General features: G+C 41.4%; 1 long non-coding RNA gene across 1 annotated transcript in view; it reads right to left on the reverse strand.

The window, feature by feature from the left end:
• The window catches only part of LOC131137573 (uncharacterized), a 32,559-nt gene that overhangs the window by 11,797 nt on the left and 3,314 nt on the right, over positions 1 to 17,448 (reverse strand). The window contains exons 2-3 of the long non-coding RNA XR_009131940.1: positions 14,171 to 14,301; positions 4,610 to 4,892 (exon numbers count right to left, since the gene is read on the reverse strand). This is a non-coding gene — a long non-coding RNA (uncharacterized LOC131137573). The remainder of the gene's footprint in view (positions 1 to 4,609; positions 4,893 to 14,170; positions 14,302 to 17,448) is intronic.

Genomic DNA, 17,448 nt, shown 5'->3' on the forward strand with positions numbered 1-17,448 from the left:
TCATAGCGTTTGGTTCAAAGGGATTTGGTCTGGGGGTTAACCGATTATTCGATCAATCAAAAACCAGCTTCAAATAAATGAATTAGGAAAATAATTATTAGTTGCAGCCCAAATACTAACGTTAACCGGTAGTGCATTTCCAGCCTATAATAACCACACAATGACTCCAAATTGTCGGTTGCGTCTCTGAGACTCCTTTTGTGTATGTGCATGCGTCACAGACGTGGATGAGACAGCGCCAAGTGTCAGCCATGGGACCCAGTTCGAATGACAATATACAACAATTTTTATTTTTTTAATTCAATAATTTTGAATGATATACGTAGACATTTTTTGTACAATCTGTACTTTAACCCACAATTGGTAGTAAGGATCGACCGATACATTGGCCAGGCCGATATATCGGACCGATATTTGTGTTCTTTACTTGAATCGGTATTGGCCGATACGTGCGTGGTTTCGCCGATATATTTTTCCGCCGCATGATTTACAGACAGGCATCCGCCGGGCAGCTATGTGTTGCCGGAGGACCCTGCAACACACGTTTTGCACATGGTTGAATATTTATTCCTTTTAAAAATCTGTTTAAATATGTGTTTAAGAAAGCTGAATCCTACTGTGTTAAGTGTTTACATTTCAATAAATATTTGTGTAAATATTTGAGACCTGGAATATTTGTTATCATTGTAATTTTTTCATATAAATTGAGGGAACAAAAGCAGCATCGGCCACAAATATCGGCCCAAGCAAAATCGGCCATCGGCGAAGGGTGATGGAAAAAAATCGGTATCGGCATCAGCCGGAAAAAAACCATATCGGTCGATCCCTAATTGGTAGCATACAGTATGCTAGCCATTGGTGGTGTGTATTTGTGTATATATCGGGCGAGAGGCGGGGTACACCCTGGATTGGTCGCCAGCCAATCACAGGGCACATATAGACAAACAACCATTCACACTCACATTCATACCTATGGACAATTTGGAGTCGCCAATTAACCTAGCATGTTTTTGGAATGTGGGAGGAAAACGGAGTACCCGGAGAAAACCCACGCATGCACGGGGAGAACATGCAAACTCCACACAGAGATGCCCGAGGGTGGAATTGAACCCTGGTCTCCTAGCTGTGAGGTCTGCACACTAACCACTAGACCACCGTGCCGCCTAAACTGTATACAGTATAATAATATTAATTCCTTCACTACCGTCTTTTATGTTATTTTGTGCACAAAGAGGTGATGATGCAACTCCACAATAGAAGAGGGCATGTTGGTGCAGTTTTATACCACAAAAAAAAAACGTCCACAATGTGGCGGAAGTGCATTTTATTAGACCTCGGCATGCATCTTTGCCTTGTAAAAAAAGCGTCTTGCAGCAACCAGGAAGTGAACAGGCTCGGAGCCGTGTTACACAAAGAAGGTTACGTATTGAAGAGAAATTTCAACGCATGCAGACGCTGTTGTAAATGTGAAAATTGTGGGAAATAGTTTGTGGTGTTACAGAATATTTGTCATTTTGTTGTGTGGTTTGTTTGTATATATGGCTAAATTTGAGTCAAAGTGAAAGTTATGCTTGAAATGTATATTATATTATGTATATTGTAAGTGATATTTTTCTGAAACTTACCTATGTTCTACTGCTGATTACTAAAGAACGAGAAAAGGTAGAAACACACATTTTTTTTCTGATGCCTTCTGAATGCCTTGAAAAATCAGTCAAAACCATCACAAATAGCTTCAACTATATATATATAATATAATATAATTTTCTGTATGGATTTGGTACCAATGACAAATCCTTTGAATAAAATCTGTAGTATATTTTGCAGGATTTGGTGGTAGTACATCAAGCTGTTAGTTAAGCTGAGATTTTATTTTATGTTAATTACCACTCAAACTATTAGTAGGAAAGCCCTGTGGGTATTCAAATGGAACTCTTCCAGTGCAGCCTCATTCATTCCTACAGAAGAGACACAAACATTGATGCAACTGGAACATGTCGTCCAGGGAGAACAGTGCTCACTCAGAATGGGAGAACGTCAGTACATCCATCCATATTGGATGGTCACATGGTGCAACGATTTCTCTGTACTGGATGCTGCCAGCAATTGTAATGTTGACACATTAATATGGAGGGAAATATAGCATGACAGACCTGTTACTGTTCTCCATGTGTTTAAAAGAACAAATTATTTTGCATCATGTTTTTACATTCAATGATGGTATGGCTCTCTTTTTGCGTGTTTATGTTCTATCAGCATGTTGCGATATGTTAAACAGGTGGAGTTTATGTGCTTATCATAAGTAAAGTCTGCTAGTTTTGGGTCATAAGAATAGAAGAATAATGTGTAATTTATACGTATATACACATATATAATATTTACACACACATGTGTATGTTATGTATTATATAACATAACATATCATAGGATAACATAACATATAACATGCTGCTTCTGCTGTGTGGCGCTACTGTTGTGTTCATGTTGTGTAAAAATGTGCTTACTTGTGCAAATGTATGTTGAGGTTTTTTAACAGTCCCGCACTGTGCTCCTCTATAAGGAGTTTAGTTTGGAATAAGTATTTTTTCCCTCCCCTCTTTTTGCCCCCCTTCCTGTCCTGTCTACCTCTTATCTCACTGTATAGTATATGTATGAACGTTTTATATGTATGAACGGATGAAAAGGAAATCTGAAATTTCCCCTTGTGGGGACTAATAAAGGCTTGCATGACCAGCTAAATGTACAGCAGTGCCTCAGTCTGTTATAACTTTATTTAACTTAATTCAAACGTTTTAATTACATGTCATTACACATAATTTGCTACTGTGTTGGGAAATCTTTAGCCATGAATACATATGAGCCTCAATTAAGGACAAGACTAACGACAGGTAACGTTTAGATCAAATGTGTGCATATTAATGAGGTCCAATTAGTTACCAAGCATGGATACTAACAGCATTTTTGAACTATGGCCACCTCATTAGGGCTCTTGATATTGATTTGGTAATTCATGAATTATTTAATCCATTTATCCGTGCAATCCATCCAACGGGTAAATCTGTCTGTCCCTTTGAGTGAAGAATTGGGGTTCAATGAAAAATGACTCAAAACAGAAAAAAGACGGCTAGCGGAGGCTGACCTAAGTATTACAGTAAACCTCGGATATATCGGATTCAATTGTTCCCACTGGTTTTGTCCGATATAAGCGAAATCCGTTATATGCGTATACCGGAAAATGTCCGTTTTACGCATATATCGGATTTATATCCGGTATATGCGTAAAAATATAAAAAGGCACTTCATTGACTATGTTTCCAATGTACCTGGACGCGCAGGCAACGCTGCAAACGCTGCAAATGACGTCGTATAGCGGCCTGTCACGATTCGGCGAATCGGAGCGCCATGATGCGGCCATCCGATATATGCGAGGGAAATTTAATGGAAATGCATTGGAACGGGACTGGAGATTTTGTCTGAAATAGGCGAAATCCGTTATAAAAAATCCGATATATGCAATGAATTTTTATTGGAAATGCATTACAGAAAAATCGGTTCTTTTTTATCTGTCCGTTGTGAGCAAATTTCCGATATATCCGAGTCCGATATATCCGAGGTTTACTGTATTACCAGGTTAAAATGGATGAAATTATATTATACCTCTATGACAATGTGATTCCTCATTTAATTAAACCACAAATATGCTGTTGCTCTTCCGTTTTGCCGCATTTCATCATGTATGGTTATTTACTATCTCCGAGTACTAATATCTAGGGCAATTTGAAAGCTTTTGATTATGAATCGATAAGACCATCAGCATATTTTCTGCCCTCTGCTTGAACGACACTCCCTGGCAGCGAGACAAGCACGGCATAGTTGTCAATTTGCATGCAGTCACACTGAGGTTCAAGGCCTGAGAGCTGCAATGAGGTCTCCATGGAGATGGGCAGGCTTGTTAAGAGCGTCAATTGAATGAGGATGTATCACAGGCCCCGGCGGGCACATTGGAGGCTGGGAACACACAGGGGGGGGATGATGTGAGAGGAGTATGGATGCAATCATACAGGTACTCAGAAGAGCACTGAGTGTTTTATGAAAGCCCAAATGAATGGTAAGGCAAAGTTGAGTGTGGGATGTCTCATTTGTGTGTGTGGGGGGGGGTTGGGGTGTGGGGGCATCGTGGTGAAATTATTCTTTCTTTGAAAAAGTTACATAAAACCTGAAACCCACGAATGTAGGCTAACAAATACCCACTCGGTGTCAGAATTCACAGTCATAAATATATTCTATAAGTGTAATATATGTAGGCTAACTACCTCACCCCCTGCCTTCCTTGCTATTTAGCGACCATGTTGAGCCCTGGAGTCTACCTTTGCTATAGTGCGCTCACTTTCTCACTACATCAAGATCATAATCTGCGAATAAGAAGAAAAAATCTATGCTATGAATTTGGTAGAAGTGAAGAAGCAGGGAAAACATTAAATATGGATTGGGAAGCACGGAAAATTACAAAATTATCCACAAGAGACGTCACAGAATAATAGGTGCGCATTTACTTTTCTTGCCAAATAACTTGCAGAACAAAATCAATTCAACTTTTTTTTTTTCTTACCTTGTCCCGCGTTTCTTTCAACAACTTGATTCCTCTCACTTGACCCACTCTTGGAGTTTTTGTGGCGTCCCTCTGAACTCGCAGGCTCGCATTTCTGCCTCCCTTCACGTCTTCGTCACATTTTATCTGCCGTGAGGGGAGCAGGCAATGCGGATGAAGTCACAGGCGGGCAAAACGAGGTGGTGCCGGGACAGCATGTGCCGCTGCAGCTGTGCAGAACCGGTTCCTCTGTTGTGTAAAGGAGGACGCAAAGGAGGTCTTGGGGAGGTGCAGAGATCTGGAGCTGTGAAATGGGAAGGAGGGAGAAGGCATCAATCGCCATGTGTGTATCTATATATGTATGTTTGTGTGTGTGTGTGTGTGTGTGTGCATGAAGGGCAGGAATGACGGAGAAGCAAGAGGGAGGGGACGGCGATTTAGAGAAAGGAAGGTGGGAGGGAATATGTGGAGAGAGGGAAAGGGGAGGAGACAGAATTTCTCCATTTTCCTGTTCACATTTTTTGAATTTCCCCCCCCTTTTTTTGTGTTGAGTTGATCCTTATACTATACTAAGTACATAATCAACAAGTCATTATTACTCCTTTTTGCTGTGGTTTCTCTCGGTTTGTATTCTCCTTTGTCAGAGACAGCTGTGTCTTTAAGCTTGTGCACTTGAACTCCCGAGTGCTTTTCTTTCTCGGTGTACTTCCCCTCCGCTGGCCCCCCAGCATACAGGAAAGACACTCAGCTTGCTAGAGTGTGTGTGTGTGTGTGTGTGTGTGGGAGAGGCAGATAGAGAGAAAGCACTGAGGAGCAAAAAGGGGCAGAGGGAAGAAATGCAGATGGGGGGAAGGGGAAAGGTTTGTAAATGGTGCCTTCAGTGTCACCATGTACAGGCATTTTTTTTCCAAATGAATTCCAACATAAAGCAGAACCAAATCTGTCCTCATCAGAACATGTGTTCTTTTGCTATTTTAAGAGCCGCATGAATATTAATGACACGCCTTAATGTGTTTTGAGGATCGCTGCTGAAATATTGATTTTTGCGAGGAATAAAGTGTGTTTGTAGCATCATCATAAAGCAAGAAAAGTGCAAGGTTAATGTCAAGACTGCTGGAACCGATCCGCGTAAAGTCGCCATAGCAACTGCTGACATACAGCCTGACAAGTTTCACAATAACATATTCTTTTTTGTGCTTTGTGGCGCATTTTTTTTTTTGCTTTTATGCATTCATCTTTCTTTCTTTTAAAAAGGAAAGCAAGTCGGCCCACCCGTTTACCTTGAGTGATTTCATTGTGGATCAAGCAGAAAGAGAGAAGGAAGCCAGTCAGGAGATCTGGAAAGATTCAGTGGGAGGCCAACAAGGGCAGACTGTAAACTGAACCACCCAGCACCTCTCCTCTTGCACAGGCTTGCATGTGTCCAATTGTTCTGCTTTACACACGTGTCTCAGCTGAGAGACATATTTTGCATAAACCCTCACAATGTACAGTAAGCGGGAATATTAAACAACTCAACGAGAATAGCGCATTATTTTCTCATGAGGATCGATCTTATTCTGCATATAAAATATGGCAATGTCTTGTGAGTATTTAAGATAAGATAAGATATGCCTTTATTCGTCCCTCAGTGGGGAAATTTGAATTGCACAGAATCAGTTAAGCAGTACAAAAATACACAATGTAGAAAAATAAACAATAGAAACAACCCAAGTATTAACAAAATCAACAGTTTTTCCCAGAGTTATATACAAATACAGTATGTAGAGATCTTGCTAGTGAGTTAATATGAGGCATTATGGAAATACTTAAATACATAGAACTTAGTATATTGCATTTAGAGCCCTTAGTATTGCACATGGAGGTTGATCAGATATTGCACAGTGAATGTGGTCTGTTTTTATTATTTCATATAAAACCTGCAAGGATGAGCTTATAGTGTGAAAATTCAGCTCAGTTGTGAAAGAATCTGAAGAATTTCTGCCTTATGTGTAAAATTGGAGACCTGCTAACCCGGAGGAAATTTTACCCCTCCATACCTTTGAATGTAAAGCTTGGGGGGGGGGGTGACATGCAGTACAGTGTTAATACAGGTTGCTCATTAAAAAGAGAAGCATACTTTTTGTTCAAAAATATTTTTTTTGCCGCTTTATTAACTGAAAAACATTTGTGGTCACAGGGCACATACAGACAAACAACCATTCACACTCACATTCATACCTATGGACAATTTGGAGTCGCCAATTAACCTAGCATGTTTTTGGAATGTGGGAGGAAACCGGAATACCCGGAGAAAACACACGCATGCACGGGGTGAACATGCAAACTCCACACAGAGATGGCCGAGAGTGGAATTGAACCCTGATCTCCTAGCTGTGAGGTCTGCGTGCTAACCACTAGACCGCCGTGCCGCCCCCTACAGTAATCCTCCATCTCATTCATTCATTCATTCAGCAAAGCACAACATATCTTTAATGTATTTGACTATCTAGAACTGCTTTGCCTCTCTATGGAAGGACAGCAGTGACAAGCACCTTCTCGTATGACATTTCTCTATATGTTATTGTCTGATTAGCAAGAATAATGTCACATTTACATTAGAAAGTCACGGTTTCTAATCACTGTTTCTGCAACATTATGACAAACCAAAACCTGCCATGATTCTCAAACGGTAGAGTGGCAGCACTTAGGTTTCTGCCCTGTATTTGATCAGGAAATGTGTTTTTTATTTAAGAAAATTTTAAAAACAATTCATATACAAAATACTTGGATTTCTTGAATTCAGTGGTGTCTCTCGCCTTCTTTATTAAAATGGTGGCACGCACAACTTTCTAGGGTCCCATGGCGGGTTGTTTAGTTTAGTTTAGTTCTGTGACAACGCGCAGGCCTCACAGCTAGGAGACCCGAGTTCAATCCCACCTTTGGCCATCTCTGTGTAGAGTTTGCATGTTCTCCCCGTGCATGCGTGGGTTTTCTCTGGGTACTCCGGTTTCCTCCCACATTCCAAAAACATGCTAGGTTAATTGGCGACTCCAAATTGTCCATAGGTATGAATGTGAGTGTGAATGGTTGTTTGTCTATATGTGCCCTGTGATTGGCTGGCCACCAGTCCAGGGTGTACACCGCCTCTCGCCCAATGACAGCTGGGATAGACTCCAGCACCCCCCACAACCTTTGTGAGGATAAGCAGTTGAAAATGAATGAATGAACAAAAATGTCTGTTCTTGATGTTGACTTTCTCCTCTGATTTAAGAGCAAAATTTGCAAAAAAGTGACTAGGGATGTCGATACTGAATTATTAACCTGATATCAGCATAAAAATGGTAAATCGGTTGATATCATATCAGATTTTGCATGTTCTCCCCGTGCATCCAGTCCAGGATGTACCCTGCCTCTCGCCGCAAGACAGCTGGGATAGGCTCCAGCACCCCCCACAACCCTCGTGAGGATAAGCGGTAGAAAATGAATGAATGAATGATTTCTACAATGTGACAGACGCCATGAAAAAAAGCCACATGCCGCCACTGACCCCGGGGGTAATAGGGTCAGTGTTGCGCCTGTGACGAGACGTCAACTCTGTGTGTAAGCACAAGTCTCGTACATTATTTAGCTTGTTAGCTTCCCGTCGCAAGTGAAGTATGGCAATCTGTCTAAACTGAAGAGCCACTGTGAGAGCCAGAGGTACAATGCCACCTGTGTTTAAGGGTAATCAACAATGCTGGGACTGGAGTGTGAAGTGAACATTTGAGACTCACTCATCCTGCTGTGTTGTGTTGAAAGCAATGTCACACATGTCATTTTCTGACTGGTGGCATGCTGGGTCACATAGTTGGAGTAATACCCTGCTATGCTGGCCTGGGTATGAAAGGCAAAGGGAAATAAAAGCCAGATCTCAAGATGAAGGCACTAAAAACACGACTAAAGTACTAGTTGACAGTTTGAAATGAAATCTGCAACCCAACTTTTATTTCCCCGATCTAATTCATCATTATATTAATGTGTCAATTTATTTTTACACTTAACATTTAAGAAAGGCTTCACAGTGGATGAGTGGTTAGCATGTTGGCCACACATTGTGTGCGTGGGTTTTCTCCGGGTACTCCGGTTTCCTCCCACATTCCAAAAACATGCTAGGTTAATTAGCGACTCCAAATTGTCCATAGGTATGAATGTGAGTGTGAATGGTTGTTTGTCTATAGTATGTGTTCTGTGATTGGCTGGCGACCAGTCTAGAGTGTACCCCGTCTCTCACCCAAATACAGCTGGGATAGACTCCAGCACACCCGTGACCCTAGTGAGTATAAGTGGCATAGAAAAAGGATTGGATGGATGTTACATTCATTCATTCATTCATTCATTTTCTACCGCTTTTCCTCACGAGGGTCGCGGTAATAATAATAATACATTTTTTTACATAATAATACGCTTTTCAAAATACTCAAAGACACTTTATAGAAGAATGGCGTTGAATAAAAACAGATAAACAGAGTAAAAGATACATTAAAATTCAACATTCATTCGTTAATACACAGTTAAAACATGAGTAAAAGCGGGGCGGGGGCAACCATTCACACTCACATTCATACCTATGGACAATTTGAAGCCGCTAATTAACCTAGCATGTTTTTGGAATGTGGGAGGAAACCGGAGTACCCGGAGAAAACCCACGCATGCACGGGGAGAACATGCAAACTCCACACAGAGATGGCCGAGGGTGGAATTGAACCCTGGTCTCCTAGCTGTGAGCGAATAAAATGGCTCTTTTCATAGTAAAGGTTGCCGACCCCTAATATAAAGTACACACAGTATTTATTCATTCATTCATTTTCTACCGCTTTTCCTCACAAGGGTCGCCGGGGGTGCTGGAGCCTATCCCAGCTGTCAGAGGTGGGGTTCATTCATATGGTCAATTTGGAGTCGCTAATTAACCTAGCATGTTTTTGGAATGTGGGAGGAGAAAACCTACGCATGCACGGGGAGAACATGCAAACTCCACACAGAGATGGCTGAGTGTGGACTTGAACCCTGGTCTCCTAGCTGTGAGGTCTGCGCCCGAACCACTCGACTGCCGTGCAGCCTGATGTTACATTAAAGAATTTATTCATTCATTTTCTACTGCTTTTTCCTCACAAGGGTCGCGGGGGTGCTGGAGCCTATCCCAGCTGTCTTCGGGCGAGAGGCGGGGTACACCCTGGACTGGTGGCCAGCCAATCACAGGGCACATATAGACAAACAACCATTCACACTCACATTCATACCTATGGACAATTTGGAGTCGCTAATTAACCTAGCATGTTTTTGGAATGTGGGAGGAAACCGGAGTACCCGGAGAAAACCCACGCATGCACGGGGAGAACATGCAAACTCCACACAGAGATAGCCGAGGGTGGAATCGAACTTGGGTCTCCTAGCTGTGAGGTCTGCGCCCGAACCACTCGACTGCCATGCAGCCCGATGTTACATTTAAGAATTCATTCATTCATTCATTTATTCATTTTCTACCGCTTTTCCTCACGAGGGTTGCGGGGGTGCTGGAGCCTAACCCAGCTGTCTTCGGGCGAGATGCAGGGTATACCCTGGACTGGTGGCCAGCCAATCACAGGGCACATATAGACAAACAACCATTCACACTCACATTCATACCTATGGACAATTTGGAGTCGCTAATTAACCTAGCATGTTTTTGGAATGTGGGAGGAAACCGGAGTACCCGGAGAAAACCCACGCATGCACAGGGAGAACATGCAAACTCCACACAGAGATGGCCGAGGGTGGAATTGAACCCTGGTCCATTTAAGAATTCAATTTACACATTTTATGATGACATCAGTGTGATCCTGAAACAGTATGTACATTAGAGAAATAGGTTTGAAATGTGAAAAATTTGGAAAATGAAACATTCCGAAATGGATTGTGTTGTGACTGAAGAAGTTCCATTGTGTGTGACATTTGCCAAAGAAGTAAGTGCTCTTTGGTTGGAGCCTCCGGTGTCTTAGCTGGTTGTCATCCCTCAAGATGAGATTTACTCTTTGCATGCAGAATGTTTTGACACTGTGTTCTTTTCATGGTTGTTATGTCTATTTCCCTCCTCCACTTTGAAGTTGAGGGGAACTGTAATGTATTCTGCATTTTGATGGCACCGAAGCAAGCAGTGGGAATGAAATATAGGCAATTAAAAAAGCCACAAGCCACATTCCACCGAGTGAGAAAGGGCCTGTTTGCTGATTTAAAGCGATATTGGAGTTGATTTAAGGTGACATTATCTGCTGAGAAAACAGCTTTACATTAGATTTACATTCTGGGAATCTCAAACATTATTAACTAATTCTATGGAAAAAAGGCCCTGATTTGTGGCTCCCAGTGGATTTATTTCAAGACAATTGGCAATGTTTACTATAGAGGACAATTTATTTTGTTGTTTTACCAATATCACTTCACAGGATTTTTTTTTTCAAAGTAAAGCAGCTAAAACTGAAACACTATCTACTTCATTAACAACAAGCTACGATGGATGTTCAAGACAATGGGCATTTATCTACAGTTTTAAATGCAGCAGTTTGTACTTTTACGCAAAGGCTTAAAGTCCCTCAGAAGAGACTTTGGACAACTGTTTGGACAATTGGCTTAAGTGTCTACTTTGTCATGTAAACCACCATACACACGGCTTCAGACTAACTTTTCTTTAAGAAGAAGTGCAAGCAGAAAATGTAGGTGCGCACAACAGCATCGACTTGCAAAAGTAAATATTCACATTTCCTCTTATTTTCACTGTATTACTGATACCGTAAATACTTGAACAATACATGGAAACTGTCATCTCCAACCACCCTGTTTATGTCTCGGGGCTTCTGCGAGGCCTCTTCTAGTGGCATCATGTACATCTTAAAATGGAAACCATGTCATAACATGTGTATTTATTACTCCTTCGATATTTACTCCGGGCCAAGAAACCACCAGCATGTCATCAGACTTAAGAGCTTAATCATTATCATTATATATTTTGTTCAAAAGTACTTTCAAAAGCTATGATAAAAAAAACGTCAGTATACTACAAAACAGTATAAATTCAGCATCAAAAGGAAAAGGGAGGTGAACTGAACCATTATGAATAATTAGGGGTGTCAAATGTAGTGCGTTAACGGCAGTAACTCATTTATTTCATTAATTCTGTTCAAATTTTTAGCATCATTAACACCGCCACTCTTTAATAACTTTATTCAGACATGAACACATCAACAGCAGTGGAACTCCAACACCTTAAACGTATCTCCAACTCACAAACGAAATTCTAGTCAATGACACATCCTCATGAGCACTAGACGACAGGGAGGTGCGTTCACTGATGCTCGGAAAAATCACAAAAACGTCTTTATTGTGCATGTATGTGTGGTCTAAATAAACTGAAAGACAAAGAAAAGCAGTATCTCTCAGTAACGCAAATAGCTAAATAACTCAAACAGTGGGGCGGGCGCCCCTGGGGGCGCGGGGAATTGTCGGGGGGTGCAAAAGGCTTTCATTTTAACTCACACTCCACATCAGCTGGCGAGCTATTGTTAGCTCAGTAGCTACCTTTTGGAGACCCCTGTGATACACTCACAACTAGCGTTAGTTAGCATGTACTCCATGAAACTGGGACAAAAAGAAGATCCTAACTAACTGCATATGTTGGAAATATAAAATGTCACTGTGGTAAAAAAAAAAAGTCACATTTTGAGTCCAAAGACCATAGGCTAGGTGGAATACCCAAGCAAGCTAGCTAGCTGCCACCAGGCAAAATGTGTAAAAAAACGGCAATGAGTTCAAAAAGTGTGTGATTACACACGCTAACATTGATAGGCTTAGTCTGTGCCTCCACTGACTATTTTTAAGGTAATAGGGGATAGTCTGTGATCCTCGTCACATGCGCGAGTAGCTAAAAAATTTACTTGCAATGTCTCAAATTTTTGTCGCAAAATGCGACCATTTAGTCACAGTATGGAGCCCTGGTACAAGTAACTCAATCGCTACCAAAAACTTATTTATATGTTCTTTTCAACCCCGACCGCTCACTCCCAAAAACGTATTAATAAGTCTTTTATGTTTTTTAAGAGGTGATGATGCAACTCCACAATAGAAGAGAGCATATTTGGTGCAGTTTTAAGCTGGAAAAAATGACCACAAAGTGGCAGAAGTGCATTTCGTAAGAACTTGGGCCTGCATCGCTCCCATTGAAATACACACTGCACAGGAAGTGAAAAGGCATCTCGTCGTGACATTTTCACGCATGTACATGCATGTACGCACGCACGCGTCTTTCAGTTGCAAATAGTTCATGGTGCTATATTTGTGGAACATTTTTTATTTTTATGTAAAACAACCATTTTTGCTGTTGTTTATTTGTGTCAAAGTGAAAGTTAAGTTTGAAATGTATCTTTTCACAAAAATCCTTTTTTCTCCCTTTTTTGTTGGGAACTGATATTTTGGACTAGTGGTTAGCGCACACACCTCACAGCTAGGAGACCAGGGTTTAATTTCATTTGAACATGCATCAGATTACAATTGAATGCATCACATAATCAGTTCACAGTTCCACATGTCCAAAAGGAGTAGGAAGAAGCAAAGCTTATTAAATCCTACCCCTCCATCTGGTACTTTTACAATCAGTAACTGTTACATTTGTTTACTTCCTGCTTTCCTAATATAGTTTAAGTTTTATTTTTTTATTAATTTTTAAAATTATTTTTATTTTTTGTCACGGGTGGAACGGTGGACTAGTGGTTATCGCGCAGACCTCACAGCTAGGAGACCAGGGTTCAATTCCACCCTCGGCCATCTCTGTGTGGAGTTTGCATGTTCTCCCCGTGCATGCGTGGGTTTTGTCCGGGTACTCCGGTTTCCTCCCACATTCCAGAAACATGCTAGGTTAATTAGCGACTCCAAATTGTCCATAGGTATGAATGTGAGTGTGAATGGTTGTTTGTCTATATGTGCCCTGTGATTGGCTGGCCACCAGTCCAGGGTGTACCCTGCCTCTCGCCCGAAGACAGCTGGGATAGGCTCCAGCGCCCCCCGCGACCCTCGTGAGGAAAAAGCGGTAGAAAATGAATGAATGAATGAATGAATGAATGATATTTTGCTGAAACTCTACTACTGATTACTACAGTGTGGAAAAAGGTACAAACAAGCTTTTTTTTCTGATGAAAGATGAGAGTCTAGTCCCTCGTTTGATATATACCATGTTTATACACTTAACCCAAGACCGCAATAATCTGTGTACCTTGAAAAATCTGTCAAAATCATCAAAAATGGCATGGAATGAGTTAATAAAGATTGCAGTTAGATCCTGTGCTTAACTCATTCACTTTACATATGTTACGAGTAAAATTGGTTGAAATGTTTAAATCTGAGGTTTTACTAGATAATAAAAATAAGTCTCAGTCCTACTGAATACTTAGAAAATGTGTACTTTCTCAATAAGAAGTAAGGGCAATGGTCTAATGCATTGCAAATACAAATACGTATCGATCCAGAGAAGGAAGAAGGAGAGGAGGAGGAGGGAGGATGATAAAGGTCAAAGAAGGTGTTAGCTTCATTTGTCCATACCTTCTTTAGGAAGGCACAATGCTGTACCCATTTGACCACATTAGTCGGAACCATAGTGGAGGGACTGGAGGGCACAATGACACACTTGTCCAGACAGACACACGAGTCCCGAGCTCAAGGACGGTCATTACCTAAGGAAAAAAGAGGCAGCATGTGGGTTAGGGTAAGGAATGCTTACACTGGTGCTGATCTTGAAATGGCCTGACCGATCGATGGCATTAAAGCTGCCTGTGAACGAGAGAAATCAATATGTTTTTAGAGGCAAAGCGGGCTGCATGTGGCGTATGCGTGTGGCCTACATCGATGGCTCCAGACACAAATCGAGGCTGTTTGCTTGAAGGTCTAAAGCCTATCAAGGTTTGGGGGAAATATGTTGAACGCACAGTTGCAACGGTTTTGATTGTCCCTTGCTGGCAGCATGTGTGTGAGCTGCATAATTGCCGCACCGAAGGGGATTCAGTCGAGCGAGGTGACGTGCAGGTTTGGAAAACAAGAAAAGAAATACACAAATAAATCAAATGACCCTTGACTCTTGAATTGCTTGTTTAAAGACGCTGTGATGCAATCACCCTTACAGCTAGAGAGCTGCATCCTGTGGCTCAGTTCAAGTGATGGAGGCAGGATGCTAATGTAAACAAACGGAAACTAAACTAACATTAGCTACAGACACAACATCTTATGCAAATATCTTTATTTTCTCATTTTCAGCTTGAAATAATCATGGTTAGTAGTAATTAGGCATGAATGAAACATTTAATTCTGACCTCCCTTATTTCCCAGACATTAAATAAAACATAAAACAATAAACAATATAAACTGTAGTTTGTATAACATTTTAAAATGGGCTATAGACCTATATATGTTATATATAGACACCCAAAATTAATAAAAGTACATTTAGTATATAAATTATATTTTAGATATAAGTTTAAAAACAAAAAATGTACACTGAAATATTGGTTATTATTAAATACAATGCACTTAGGATACATGTTACACACTTTTAGCCAGATTCAATTTGTGACAAGACTCAAGTGTGCCCTCTAGTGGACGCAGAGAGCTTCTCAGTGTGACGGTGGTTCAAACCCAACCTTTATTGAGCCCAGGCACATATTTTAGATTAAGAAAAACTCACAGTTCACCACCAAAAATGTTAATAAAGCAGCACATATAGACAAACAACCATTCACACTCACATTCATACCTATGGACAATTTGGAGTTGCCACTTAGCCTAACATATTTTGGAATGTGGGAGGAAACGGGAGTACCTGGAGAAAACCCACACATTCCCAATCAAGAGCATGCTCCCAGTAATTTATTCTCAGGCCATGGGTTATGGGTCATTGAGGCCCATGATAAAAACATCACTTGGGGCCAACCCAAAAAACTGACTTTCTATTTTCTAGGGCCCCCGTCAGTCATGGGGCCTTAGCAAACCTGCCAACCATGAAGACATTTTGCGCACGGGGAGAGCATGCAAACTCCACGTGCCCAAGTGGAGATTCGAACCCAGGTCTTCCCAATCTCCCGACTGTGTGGCCTACATTGCCACCGTGTGGCCACAAGTAACTCCAATGTCCAAAATATGTTCAAATTCTACTGCGGTATGCAAAACCACATTTTTTTCATTCATTCATTTTCTACCACTTATCCTCACAAGGGTCACGGGCGTGCTGGAGCCTATCCCAGCTGTCTTGGGGTGAGAGGCGGGGTACACGCCGGACTGGTGGCCAGCCAATCACAGGGCACATATAGACAAACAACCATTCACACTCACATTCATACCTATGGACGATTTGGAGTCGCCAATTAACCTAGCACGGGGAGAACATGCAAACTCCACACAGAGATGGCCGAGGGTGGAATTGAACTCGGGTCTCGTAGCTGTGAGGCCTGCATGCTAACCACTCTACCGCCATGCAGCCCGATCTTGAAAAAGAGTAAAAAGTATTGGTATCCACATTGGTAAATAATATGTCAGTTTGCTAGCGGTATCACACTCATATTCATACCTATGGACAATTTGGAGTCGCCAATTAACTTAGCATGTTTTTGGAATGTGGGAGGAAACCGGAGTACCCGGAGAGAACATGCAAATTCCACACAGAGATGGCCGAGGGTGGGATTGAACTCAGTTCTCCTAACTGTGAGTTCTGCGTGCTAACCACTAGACTGCCGTGCATTTTTTTTGTTAATAAAAATTAAATTATACATATTATGCATGTGATAATTGTACATAAACGAATGTATTAACCAATTTCATATGGTGAAATATTACCCTCGTCTACCCAAACCATACATGAGCGTCGTAACAACAAGTGGGTGGTTACGGTTTAATTTCTTTCAACATGCATACAAGTTACATTGGAATGCATTGCATATTACAATTCACAGTCCCACATGTCCGAGTAAGAAGAAGCTAAGCTTATTTTATCCTCCCCCCATCTGTTTTACATTGATTGCAATGCATTTGTTCACTTCCTGTATTCCAAATGCAGGAATTTAAAGTTCTTGTTAAAAACGATGAAGCAAAATGCGTTGCAATGAGATTATTCATATAGATCAGGGGTCTCAAACTCAATTTACCTAAGGGCCACTGGAGCTAAGGTCTGGGTGAGGTTGGGCCGCATCAGGGTTTAAAAAAAACAAAAATAATTTTTTTATTTACAGTTTTATTCCAAATAATTTCCTGCATTCTTTTTTACCCAGCGTCATAATCCTGTAGCTTCACCGCTAATCCAATGTCGGAGTTGTTGTTGGACCATTGACAGCGTCTTATTTATTGATTTGGACAAAACAAACAGCCTGGAGGTAGCTAACCCAAGCTAGCAGGTCTTCCCGGTAAGAAGCGTTGGAACCGGCCTCCAGAGTGTATCATGGTATGGGCGGGGCAAAATGGCCTCAGTTGTGCTGTCATTTTTGGGTACATGATACCATACGGCATCCATATCAAACTCGCGTGGGACGCATTGACATAAAAATTTTAAAAAATCAAGGCGAGGGCCTCAAACTAGCATCCTGTGGGCCGCATTTGGCTCGCGGGCCGCAAGTTTGAGACCCATGATATAGATACTCCATTCATCTCGCTATCTATCAATCTATCCATGTGTTTGGCTGGAGACCAGTCCACATAGAGAAACAACCACTGACACCTATGGACAATTTAGCTTAACATACATATTTTGGAATGTGGGAGGAAACAGGATACCTGGAGAAAACCCACACATTCCCAATCTAGAGCATGCTCCCAGTAATTTATTCTCAGGCCATGGTGTC

This window comes from Doryrhamphus excisus, chromosome 10 (genome assembly GCF_030265055.1).
Source record: "Doryrhamphus excisus isolate RoL2022-K1 chromosome 10, RoL_Dexc_1.0, whole genome shotgun sequence".
Classification (NCBI taxonomy): domain Eukaryota; kingdom Metazoa; phylum Chordata; class Actinopteri; order Syngnathiformes; family Syngnathidae; genus Doryrhamphus; species Doryrhamphus excisus.